Raw genomic sequence first — 10,630 nt, 5'->3', positions numbered from 1 at the left:
GATGGAAGCAGTGTCACGGTGATGTGGGAAAATGCATTCAGTTGGCAGTTTTCAATAAGAAGTGATGCTGTCTGGTGCAGAGATATCTTTTTCTTTGTGCCCATCTAGACAGTGACAGGCATGCTGCGGTGTTCTTGCAACGCAAATAATAGCGGGGGTAGGGCGTGCTGAAAGATGTGTTCTTTGCTGGAATAAGCTTCTTCCTTATCACAGCCAGTAATAGAACTGTATTATTTTGGCTTTTGAAAGAGATGAGCCTGTTTTTGCAAAAAGGCAGATGCCCTCAGTTCCCATTGGCTTCGAGCACAGCTAGCATTGCTCAGTGCCCTGCAGATGTAAGGCTCTGTGGGAGTACTGCTAAGGGAGGCTGAGGTGCTCTGACAGTGTTAACCCTTGTAGATGTAGGGGTGCTATACTCCTTGTACAGAGAATCACTACTGTAGTAGTGCCCCCATCCATAGGGGAATCCAGTTCTTCCCCATAGCAGACATTCTTTACACTGGTATGGAGTACAGCTGGAGAGGATATCTTCTACAGGATGGTACCTATGCTTATATAACTCTGCATACTTTAAATACTTGCAGAAATGTCTTTGAACTCTATAAAATTACTGAAAACAATGGGTTCCAAAAGTAAAAGAAACAGCAAGAAAAAAATACCATACTGCAATTTTCTAGTTCAATGAATCTGCTTTGTGCCACAGTCACAACTATCCGTGAACCAGCCCCAGCACTTCCTTTGATGTGTATAAAATGCATTTTTAATTTCACTAGCGTGCTGCTCATTCTTGTTTGAAAGGGTATTTGAAAGGGTAACTGGGAATGGCTAGGTTGCCTTCTCTGCACTTTTCATTGTTTTACTACCTCTTTCCCGTCACCTCTTATTTTTCTCTTGTGTAAAATACAGTCTGAACCTTCTGAATCTTTCCTCACAGAGACCTTTCCACGTCTCAGAACATTACCATCACCTCCCAGACCTCTCTCTGGCTGCTGTTTCTTTTTTTTTACAGAGTAGGGGCAAGCATAGCCAGAGCTGGACAAGGTTATTGAAGCTAGGCATGTCCCTGCATTTATAAATGCCATTATAGTGCTTGTGATGACAAAACATTTATTCCAACATCCACTATATAGACTTGCTACAAAGCCCCTTCCTGCCTGTACTGGGAGAATTGCTTGTAACCGTGTGTAAACAGGGACTATTGGGGCTGCCAGCTGTTTCCAAGGAGAAGAGATGACAGCACCACAAGGTATCTGTGAGCTGCTTGCTGGGATCTCCCATATTACTGAGTGGATCTTGCTCAGTGCTGGCTTCTCACTCAGGGCTTTGTGTTCCCTCCACCAGATGGACGTTGGCAGATGGCAAAACTATTTTGCCGTTTAATTATTTAAAATGAGGCATGCAAATCAACCTTTGGCATTCAATGACAGAACGTCATCTTTGTGGTCCACATCCCATTTTTGATGCACTGTCTCTTATTTCCTTCTTTATAAGGCCGTGTATATTATTGTGGTGTGCTGTATTTACATGTGCACACTGTTCTTTCTGTGGCTTTCCATGAAGGCCATTGCACACTCACTATCGTGCACTGGGACTGCACTACAGACCATGTCCAGCTGTGAACCAAAGAGACAGCCTACGACTTACAAGCAATAGTCTACAACTATTCATGTGAATTCTCCCTTTGACTTCACTCACCAAGAGACAGAAATTCATGTTTTCGAGGAATGCAGGAATCAATTTTTGGTTATACAGCTTATTAAAAAAGAGCTGATGCTTGAAGCTGCTGGAAGAGTTGGAAATAGTGCCAGCCTATTACTGACTGAGAGCTGGAGGCTGCCCATCCGTCAGCACTAGCTTCTAGCAGGAGAGGTTTGTCATCAAACCTGGAGACAACACACTTTTATTTGCCTGGTGCACTGAATCGAATTATTATTTTTACAAACTTTTAGGAAGAGATTCTCTCATTTTCATCTCATCACCAGCTACTGCCTTGAGGACTTCGCCAGTTAAAAAGTTATTATAATGCATTTGTCTGCTTGGATTGAGATTTTTGTGAGACTGCAGAATATAACATAACAGCAGAACCCGCGAATCAACAGTTGCAAAGAAGTTTCACATGAAAAAATAGTCCAGAAGCATGACCCAAACTAATTTTTGAGGATATCCATAAATGATATAATTCCCCACAAAATCTCAGTTTCTTCCTTATCCCTCATGTCCTGTGTGACTATGCAAAGACTTCTTGGTGTCCGGTCACATACACACCTATATGTCACCATGTGCACCTCTGCTTGAAAGAGTATAGAATCACAGAATCACAGAATATCCTGAGTTGGAAGGAATCCATAGGTGTCATTAAGTCTGCCCCCTGGCTCCACACAGCCCATCCAAAATCCAAACCCAATGTCTGAGAGCGCTGTCCAAACGCTCCCTGAACTCTGGCACTTAAGGCTGTGCCCACTGCCCTGGGCAGGCTGTGCCATGCCCACCGCCCTCTGGTGCAGAACCTGACCCTAACACCCAACCCGAGTCCAACCCTTGTTAGCACAGCAGAACTATTTTTCTGGTGCAGCTCATACAGAAGTTGACTCAGCCAGTAAAACATTGTTTTGCAAGCTGTGCCAGTGCTCATATCAGCACAGCCTTTTAAAAAAGTCAGAGAAGGTGCATTTTCACACAATGCATGATTTAATCTATGGGATTCATTGCCAAAGGATTCTCTAGAGACCAAAGGCATGAAGAACAGACAAATTTCAGTGGAGCAAGCCAAATATAAAGCTGATTATTAAAACTTGGCCATCCAAATCTACCCTTTGTCTCAGGCGGTCCCCAGGCTGCACACTGCAGGGCTCTGTTTCATCCTGTGCCCCATGATGGAGTTGGCCATGCTACCAGCTGCTCCCAGCATTGGCTCTCAGCACAGAGGTCTGTGCAGACATGGCTCTACATAGAAGGGCTCAGGCCCTTATTCATAGGTTCATAGAATGGCTTGAGTTGGAAGGGACCCCAAGGATCATCAAGTTCCAACCCCACTGCCACAGGAAAGGCAACCAACCTCCAGATTTGCTGTCCTCAGTCTCTTTGGGTTGAAGGGAGGGAAGAGAGGTTAGGGCAGGAGAAGCATTTTGGAATACCACATCCTACTAATTGCCAACTGTTCAGCAGGGAATGAGAAGCGAGAGGTTTATGTGCTACTGTGAGGGATTAGAGCAGAGAAAGGAACCATGCAAAACAGTTTTTAATGATGAGCAAACCACAAGTTAAGCAGTAGAACTGCAAGTTAGCCTATAGATTAGTTTTAAAAGAAAGGCAGCAACAACAAACACATTAATACAGCTTAGTGAGATAATAGCTACCCCAAGCTGCACTGATTGGAAACAATTGGCAGAGCCTGGGATATAAGGAATCACTTCCTGCAGCAATTTCCTTTTATTAAAAAAGCATTTAAGCATTTATAAGCTTTTTGTTTCTCAAGGATCTTATTTTTAACTCTGTGCTCTCCTGCTTAGCATGACTGATGCATGGCCAGGCCAGAGGCAATTTGATCAGAATACAGATGTTTGCCATTCCAGCATCACTGCAGGAGCTGTCACCCAGAAGGAAATGGAAAATGCAATAGGAGCAAATTCTGGACGGTAGAGCCAAGATCGTTATCCTAATGACTTTTTTTTTTTTTTTTTTTTTTTTTTCAAAACAAGAAAGTGTGTACAGACAGCCATTTGGAAAATGACCTACCTACCTTTCCAACCTACACACAGCAAAAGCAATTCAAATGCTGAGGTGTGAGAGCACAGCTACAATGCAGCTACACAGCACCCTCATTTCCAACACAATTGGGGATTTAATGCCCTGAAGTTAATAGGTGCTGAGTGGTAGAAATCCAAGACATCACTTAAATGAGAGTCATAACTGCCTTAAATGTAGGCCAGTTATCCCCTCCCTATTGGGCCTGTTGCTTGTAATTGCTAGTCAGCCTTTTTGTTGTTGTGGTTATGTAGTACATTGGTTCAACAAAGAGACTGGAGAAAAGACTTTGTTTCTGACATACCTGAAATTAATTTTCAGTTATGTTTTGTTCCCTCGTGTGAGAAAAAAGAAAGAAAACAAAACCGATTTGGATTAAAATTTGTATCAAACATTTAGCTCAACTAAAGATAAAACATTTTAACGGCAGCAGAAGCAAGCCACATTTATTTTGATTTAAGTAACCTTTATAGCTTCAGCATGAGCTTAAACCAAAATAAATACATAAATAAATAAATAACTGGTTTGCCAATATGGAGGAAAAAACTGAAGTTTCTTTGGTTTTCCCCCTTTTACTCAGAGAGGGAGGAACTGAAACATTCTGCCGTGTGACACAGTTGAACAAACATATTCGGCCTTGAGTTTTTCTGTATTGTTTTGTTTTCCTAGAATAAAGAGAATCAGTTGCCCAGCTCTAACCTTGAGACCTGCAGCAGTTGTCTCCTTTACAGGTGTAACGAAGAAGGAAATGAGGAGCTTAATAACTCATTTATTTTAATGACAACTGCATGACCCTGTTTCCATCTCTGCAACTGTAGCTGGTCTGCTTTTCCGATGTGTATGCCCAATTATAACTTGCAAGAAGGCATGTAGCTCATAAAGAATTTAGTTCGTTTTCAATATTTTCCAAAGCTGTGTAAATGAACAATGCACTTTTTACAGGTCTTTCATCAAGGAGTTAATAACCAGATGAAGGTTCTCTTTTCATCAGTTCATAAGTGATGCTCCATTTGATTGAAGAAGATCAAAAATGACGATCAGAAAATAACAAGGAAGTTTTAAAGGTGGCCTTTATACAACACTTCAGCCATCTCATTCCTGTTATTTCAGAGGTATCACTGGGTTTCTTTTCAGGCTTGGAAAAAAAAAATGTATAAAATTCTCAAGAATTGCCAGTACTTGCCTTTTTTTAAGTTTTAGAAACCTATTTGTTAATTGTGGTCAACATGCCTATTCCAGTCTGTGCCATAGTGTTAAATGAAAGCAACAGCAGCAAAACTATTAGATTCTGACATGTATGACAGTATCTGTGGTATTAATCTTGCATCCCAGCCTGTTTCAGCCTTCATGGCAGTCCCAAGTGACCCTGTCCCACCCCAATTTGACATGACCTGCTCCCCATCCCCTGTGGATGGGTTCAGGTATCACAGGGGCTCTGCAGTATGGGGAGGAGGAGAGAAGACAGCCCTTATTCAGGATCCTCTCTGCCTATAACCACAGTGCCACTGTTCGTGGTGACCAGTGCATTTGTCATCCTCTTACATCTGGTTTTACAGGAAATTTCCATTTTCTTTAGTTGTCTCTTGGAAGCCCTCTGTATAAATTTTCTACCCCAGCTCATCTAGTCTTTTTCTATTTGACTTTATTGCTTTTGAGTAGGAGTAGGTAAATTCTCTGCAGAGAAGCGAGATGCTTTTTCCTTAAACCCAGCTCAAACATGTAAGAATCTCTCTTGTCCCTACTGTCCCTCCTCACTTTCTCTTGCAATCCAGTCACCTCCTGTGCAGTCCTCTCTCTCCTCTCTCTCCATCTGACCTTTTCTGCTCCCTTCCCTTACTGCAGTAACAAAAACAACAAAAAACTCAACACACTTAATCTCTTTGCCTTCTTGCCAAAAGAAGCCTTGTCTCTGCAGTTTCCTGCAGTAGTTAAATACTTGTCCCTTGGCAGCATTCTGCTTCGGATTCGGTCATTAATGCACTACTGTTAATAATGAGTGTTTGATACAAGCTATCATCACTTGTGGTGATGCTGGACTAAGGGGTTTGTGACTAGGGAAGCTCCCCAAAAATCTTTTTCCTGACCTAATGAACTCTTCTGAGATCATCAGATGTAAGGCCAAATTCAAGTCCCTGATACTGAAACGGGATTGGCTCTGAAGAAAAACTGTCCTAAGGGTGAGGTGGGGGGGCGACTGCTTGCTAGGGAGCTGCAGAACAGCTTGCAGGACTTGAGATTCTGCATAGAATCTCTGGTTATTCACTAAGTGAAGTGCTAAGCAGGTTGCTCAGTGCCTTGTCTGGTTGGATTTTGTCCTTGGCTATCTGCAAGGACACAGATGCCACCACCTTCCCAGTGTTGCTCTTTGTCCTTTCCTGGGACACCCTGACAAGGGTGGTTTCTTTTTCATATCTGCAGAGCTGTGTCTGGTACTGATCTGGAAATATGAACATGTCTTCTCGATGTTCTTGACTTGGCCTGTAGCCTGCAGTTGGAATTCCCGAACCCAGGCATGGTAGAGGATGTCACCATCTTCAGGTGAAGGTCTTTTGGAGGACTGGCCCTGCTGTGGAGAAAATGGTCAGCTTCAAGAGGCCTATGTTCTACCTCTGAAGCAGAACTATTAAGTGTGAGGCTAGCTTGAGATTTCAGCTACTAAGGAAGGAAACTGAAGAGGAAAGGGAGATGTAGTCAGCTCCTTGGCTGGAAGTCAGCAGGGTTACATTAAGGCAATAAACTCGAGTCCACACTTCTGTAAGGTCAGCAAGGATATGGGGAGAAACTGCAGCCACTCATGTCTCAGCTACTGAACAGAGACAGCTGTGGTGGTCTGAAATAGTATTGACATAACGGAGCAATCAGAATGAGAACATCAGAGGGACACACTGGTACCCTCTGGTTGTGACAATGCTGTTCCCATCCCTTGCTGTTGTGTATTTCATTCAAACATCCCAACTACGTTTTCTTTAATATTATAAGGGCTGCATCCCTGGCTCTCTGTTGCAAAGAGGGAAACTGAGGCACAATAAGTCCAAAGATATCATCCTAAACTATTCCATCTTGCAGTTTGAACTGTTACCCCCTAAGAAAGAGCTCACACACATTTATTTGTGGTTTCAATCTAGGAGCAATATGGGTTTCTGGTACTTGATCCTTCATAGCTTCTAATTACCCTGCATAGTGAAGCCTGCAGAGAATCAGAAAATGTTACATTTAATTTTGGATCAAATTTAATGAAGCACTGGTCCTTCGGAGAAGCACTGTATTTTCAGGCAATCTCAGAGAACTCAACAAAAGGCACATTTTATTGCAGGTTCTTTGCACAACCTTCATCAGGATTAAATTTGATGGAAAATGGGATATCTAAATATGGATTCATACTACTATACTTAGAAAATTCTTGATCCCACAGTTCTGAAGCTCAGTTATCTTAAGATCTAATTTTTAAAGTCAGTTATCTTTTCAGCAGGATGTATAAATAAATCAGCAGAAGAGCCAGTTAATGAGTCACTGTTGTAAATTAAATGGAATTTGTTATGAATATGATTCATTGAAACTTTCCTAACAAATCAATTTGTTTCAATCATGCTGTAATTCAATAATAATATTTAGCATTTATACGGTGCTTTCAATAGCTCACGAAGCATTCCGTGCATTAATTGACTGCATTTCACAATATTGTGAGCTGCTGAGTTGGGCTGCTCCTCTTGCAGGTAAGAGTGCTGACACCCAAGGAGCTTAAGGCAACATTTCAGCCTCTCAGAAGTGTTTTACCTTTTTTTGGCATCCACCTTCAGACACTGTGCACAGAGGTGACTCAGAGCTATGGAGCATCTGTGGCAGCAGGACAGTGCTGGAGAGGGTTTGGTCTCTCATAGTAGAACCAGTATTTAGAAGTCACAGCCTGCTTCAGAGTTTAGTATCCTCTGTCTGGAAGCTTTGCTCGCCACTGTGAAGCCTTCCCAGCTATGATCCTTCTTTCTGCTTTTCCCCCAGTCAAAGGCTCAGCTTCATTGATGCCACATCCTTGTGTCTGCACGTGAGACCTTCCCCTTCCTGCAATCCATGGACAAGTCCTGCTCTGGCCCTGATTCTATTCTCCTTGGCCCTCCTTCAAGGATCTGTTGATCTGTTCCTTTGGCTCACGTCTGTCCAACTGCTTTGAACATCAACTCAAGCTGCTCAGAAAATGGATCCTACAGAAAATGGAGCATCACACACCACATAGAAGCAGCTCAGGGTCACTGCTTAGCTTTCAGCTAGTCTGTTCTTAAAAGATCAGAGAATCACAGAATATCCTGAGTTGGAAGGGGCCCACAATGATCATCAAGTCCAACTTCTGGCTCCACAGAGCACTACCCAAAATTCAAACTCTGTATCTGAGAGCACAATCCAACACCTGTTGAACTCCAGTCTCTAGATAGATTTCTTATGAGTATCTCAAAAACACAGGAATTGAATAAGTGCCTGATCACTTCAAAGCTAGCAGAACACTGCCCAGTTCAGCAGTTTGAAAATCCCACGAGGAAACATCAGACTTACTAAATTCTGCTTTAAATGAATTGACGTAACTTTAGAGTGAGCTACCCTTTGGCATGGAGGACATGAAGACACACTTTGCCTGACTTCTATCTTTCATTTTCACTTATGAGGTGGTCTTATGAGAGAAGGCAACTCGAGTGCTGATTGCTTACCTCTGTTTAAAGCTGTGTATAGATTGAAAGAATTGTTCAGATTAGAAGAAATCTTTAAGATGGCCAAGTCCAACTATCACCTAACCCTGCCAGTTCCACCACTAAATCATGTCCCTAAGTGGCACGTCTACACATCTCTTAAATACATACCTCCAGGGATGGAGACTCCAGCACCTCCAAGGGCAGCCCGTTCCAATGCCTTGCCACCCCTTTTATGACAGAGTTCTTCCTGATATATGACCTAAACTTCTCCTGGAACAATCTGAGGCTGCTTCCTACCATATGGATTTCTATATCCTGTAGTACCATACAAGAGAAGCAGATGGAGGTGGGTATATAGGCAATAGTAGGGACTTTCAGTTGGGTTTCTGTCTAGCACTATGCAGTATTGTAAATCTAAGAGGTCTGTAGTGCTCCATTTCTCCTATCCTGAATGTGCCTGATCCCATTTATTCTTGGAAATGAAGCAGGATGTGATCCTTCACAAAACACACTTTTATCTTTTGGAACTCAGGATGTTGAGGAGGCCAAAACCAAAATGATCTCAGCAAGCAATTAAAAAATTTGTGGAAGAAAGGGCCATAGGGGGCCATTAAACACAATGATGTTGATGTGGGCTATAGCTCGAGGACAGCTCACACTAATAAGCTGTATCTTGTTAGCAGGAGAAGCCCTCTTATAGATGCCCATTTGTTTATTACATTGTTTTTAGGCATTAGTGACAGGATGCAGGGACAGGCACACCTCAGGTCTGGCCCTGGAAAGCAATTCTTATTTTATGTTCCCGTAAGGATTTGGGTGGAATATCACCTATAACAGAGCTGTGATACTAAGAAACATATCATCATGATGGCTGTGAAAGGTGAAGCAAAGAAAGTTGTCAGTATCCAAATAAAAAACACGAATCATCACTCACCATGTCATTTGACAGCCAAAAAAAAAAAAAAGAAAAAAAAGAAAAAAAAAGAAAAAAAGTAGTCATGTTTTTCTGTTGTCTGTTTTGATTTCTGTTTTAAGCATCTCCCTAGTTCTCTGTGAGTGCTACAATAGTTTGCAGTTGGCAAGGTTAGTGTTTCTGTACGTAGGGTGGGACAAACCTCTTCCTAGCACTCAGTCAAATACCCTACTCTCAATGAGATGAGAAAGTGCTGAGGCAGAGAGCTTAGCTAATGTACACCTTGTTGTGGCTGTCTCTCTGTGTCTGGTGACCTTGTGCTCTATCTGGAACCAGGCTGTGCTTCCTGCAGTGACCCCACTGATGTGACTGCCCCTGCCTCAGATACAGCGTCGCCTCCTGTCTGCCTGTGCTGTCTGCCAGCCTGCCATTCCCAAGACATCTCCTGTGAGCCCCAAGGCTCTTGTGTAGGCCTCCTTGTTCTATATCTACCATTTTGAACTAAAGATACACAATGTGTCTGGCAGCCTTCTTCTTCTGCCTTCTTTCTTGCATCCTCTGCACTTGCTTAGAGAAGGAAAAACTGTTTAGTTCCCTGCTTACAGCAGAACGCTGAACTGATGTCTGGTGCTCCCTGCTGTGGACCTCTTTGCTCTGGGCTTCACAGGCAAATAAGTCACCTTGATGCCAATATTTGTCCCTGTTTCCTGATGCAATGCATAAATCACGCTGCTGTTCCTTATCTGCTCATAGCGCTTGCTTAATGGGTAGCTCTGCTGCTTCAGCAGGGAATTAGCTAGAACAACATTACTGTGATAAAGTAAGGGGAGTAAGCATCCATCAGAGGGTCAATTAGTAATACTAAAGAGGAAGCTCTGAAATAACTCAAACAGTAATACATTAGTTCTTACACACAAGTTCAGAACTGCAGCTTGGTGAGTACAAAATGAGGGAAAGAACAAATAATTGGGGGTGCGTTCTTTTTTAGATACGTGCCAAAACCTCCCTTTAGTAACGATATCTCTCATGGCCCTACTTGCTTTCATCTCTAAGCTCTTTAGATGTTATCAGCAGTCCCATTTAAAGAAGCCGGGTTTGAAGCCAACCCTCTGTGCTTATCAATTGTGGGCAAAGTTTGGCATACCGACACCAAACAGGAAACCTTTAATTTCAAACACTCACAGTCCAACACGTTTCCCACTCTCACTGCAGTAAAGCAACACTCCCTGTGCACCCAGTGCAGCAGTGAGAGGCTTCCCTAGTGCTGCTGGGGTTCCTTTGCAGGACATGGAGGGGA

At 42.7% G+C, this 10,630-nt stretch overlaps 2 long non-coding RNA genes across 2 annotated transcripts; one reads left to right on the top strand and one right to left on the bottom strand.

Moving 5' to 3' along the window:
* Window positions 1-4,290: 4,290 nt before the first annotated feature.
* On the bottom strand, window positions 4,291-8,642 carry LOC149917419 (uncharacterized). Its single transcript, XR_016467669.1, has 3 exons — window positions 8,589-8,642; window positions 7,519-7,940; window positions 4,291-6,310 (listed from the first exon to the last, which is right to left on the bottom strand). It is a non-coding gene; the product is annotated as an uncharacterized LOC149917419 (long non-coding RNA).
* A 20-nt stretch (window positions 8,643-8,662) lies between these two features.
* LOC149917418 (uncharacterized) lies at window positions 8,663-9,854 on the top strand. Its single transcript, XR_016467668.1, has 2 exons — window positions 8,663-8,766; window positions 9,670-9,854. It is a non-coding gene; the product is annotated as an uncharacterized LOC149917418 (long non-coding RNA).
* The last annotated feature ends 776 nt before the right edge of the window (window positions 9,855-10,630 follow it).

This window comes from Phasianus colchicus, chromosome 6 (assembly GCF_987193195.1).
Source record: "Phasianus colchicus chromosome 6, bPhaCol1.hap1.1, whole genome shotgun sequence".
Lineage (NCBI taxonomy): Eukaryota > Metazoa > Chordata > Aves > Galliformes > Phasianidae > Phasianus > Phasianus colchicus.
The sequence above is the reverse complement of the archived record's forward strand: the minus strand, read 5'-3'. Positions and strand labels throughout refer to the sequence as shown.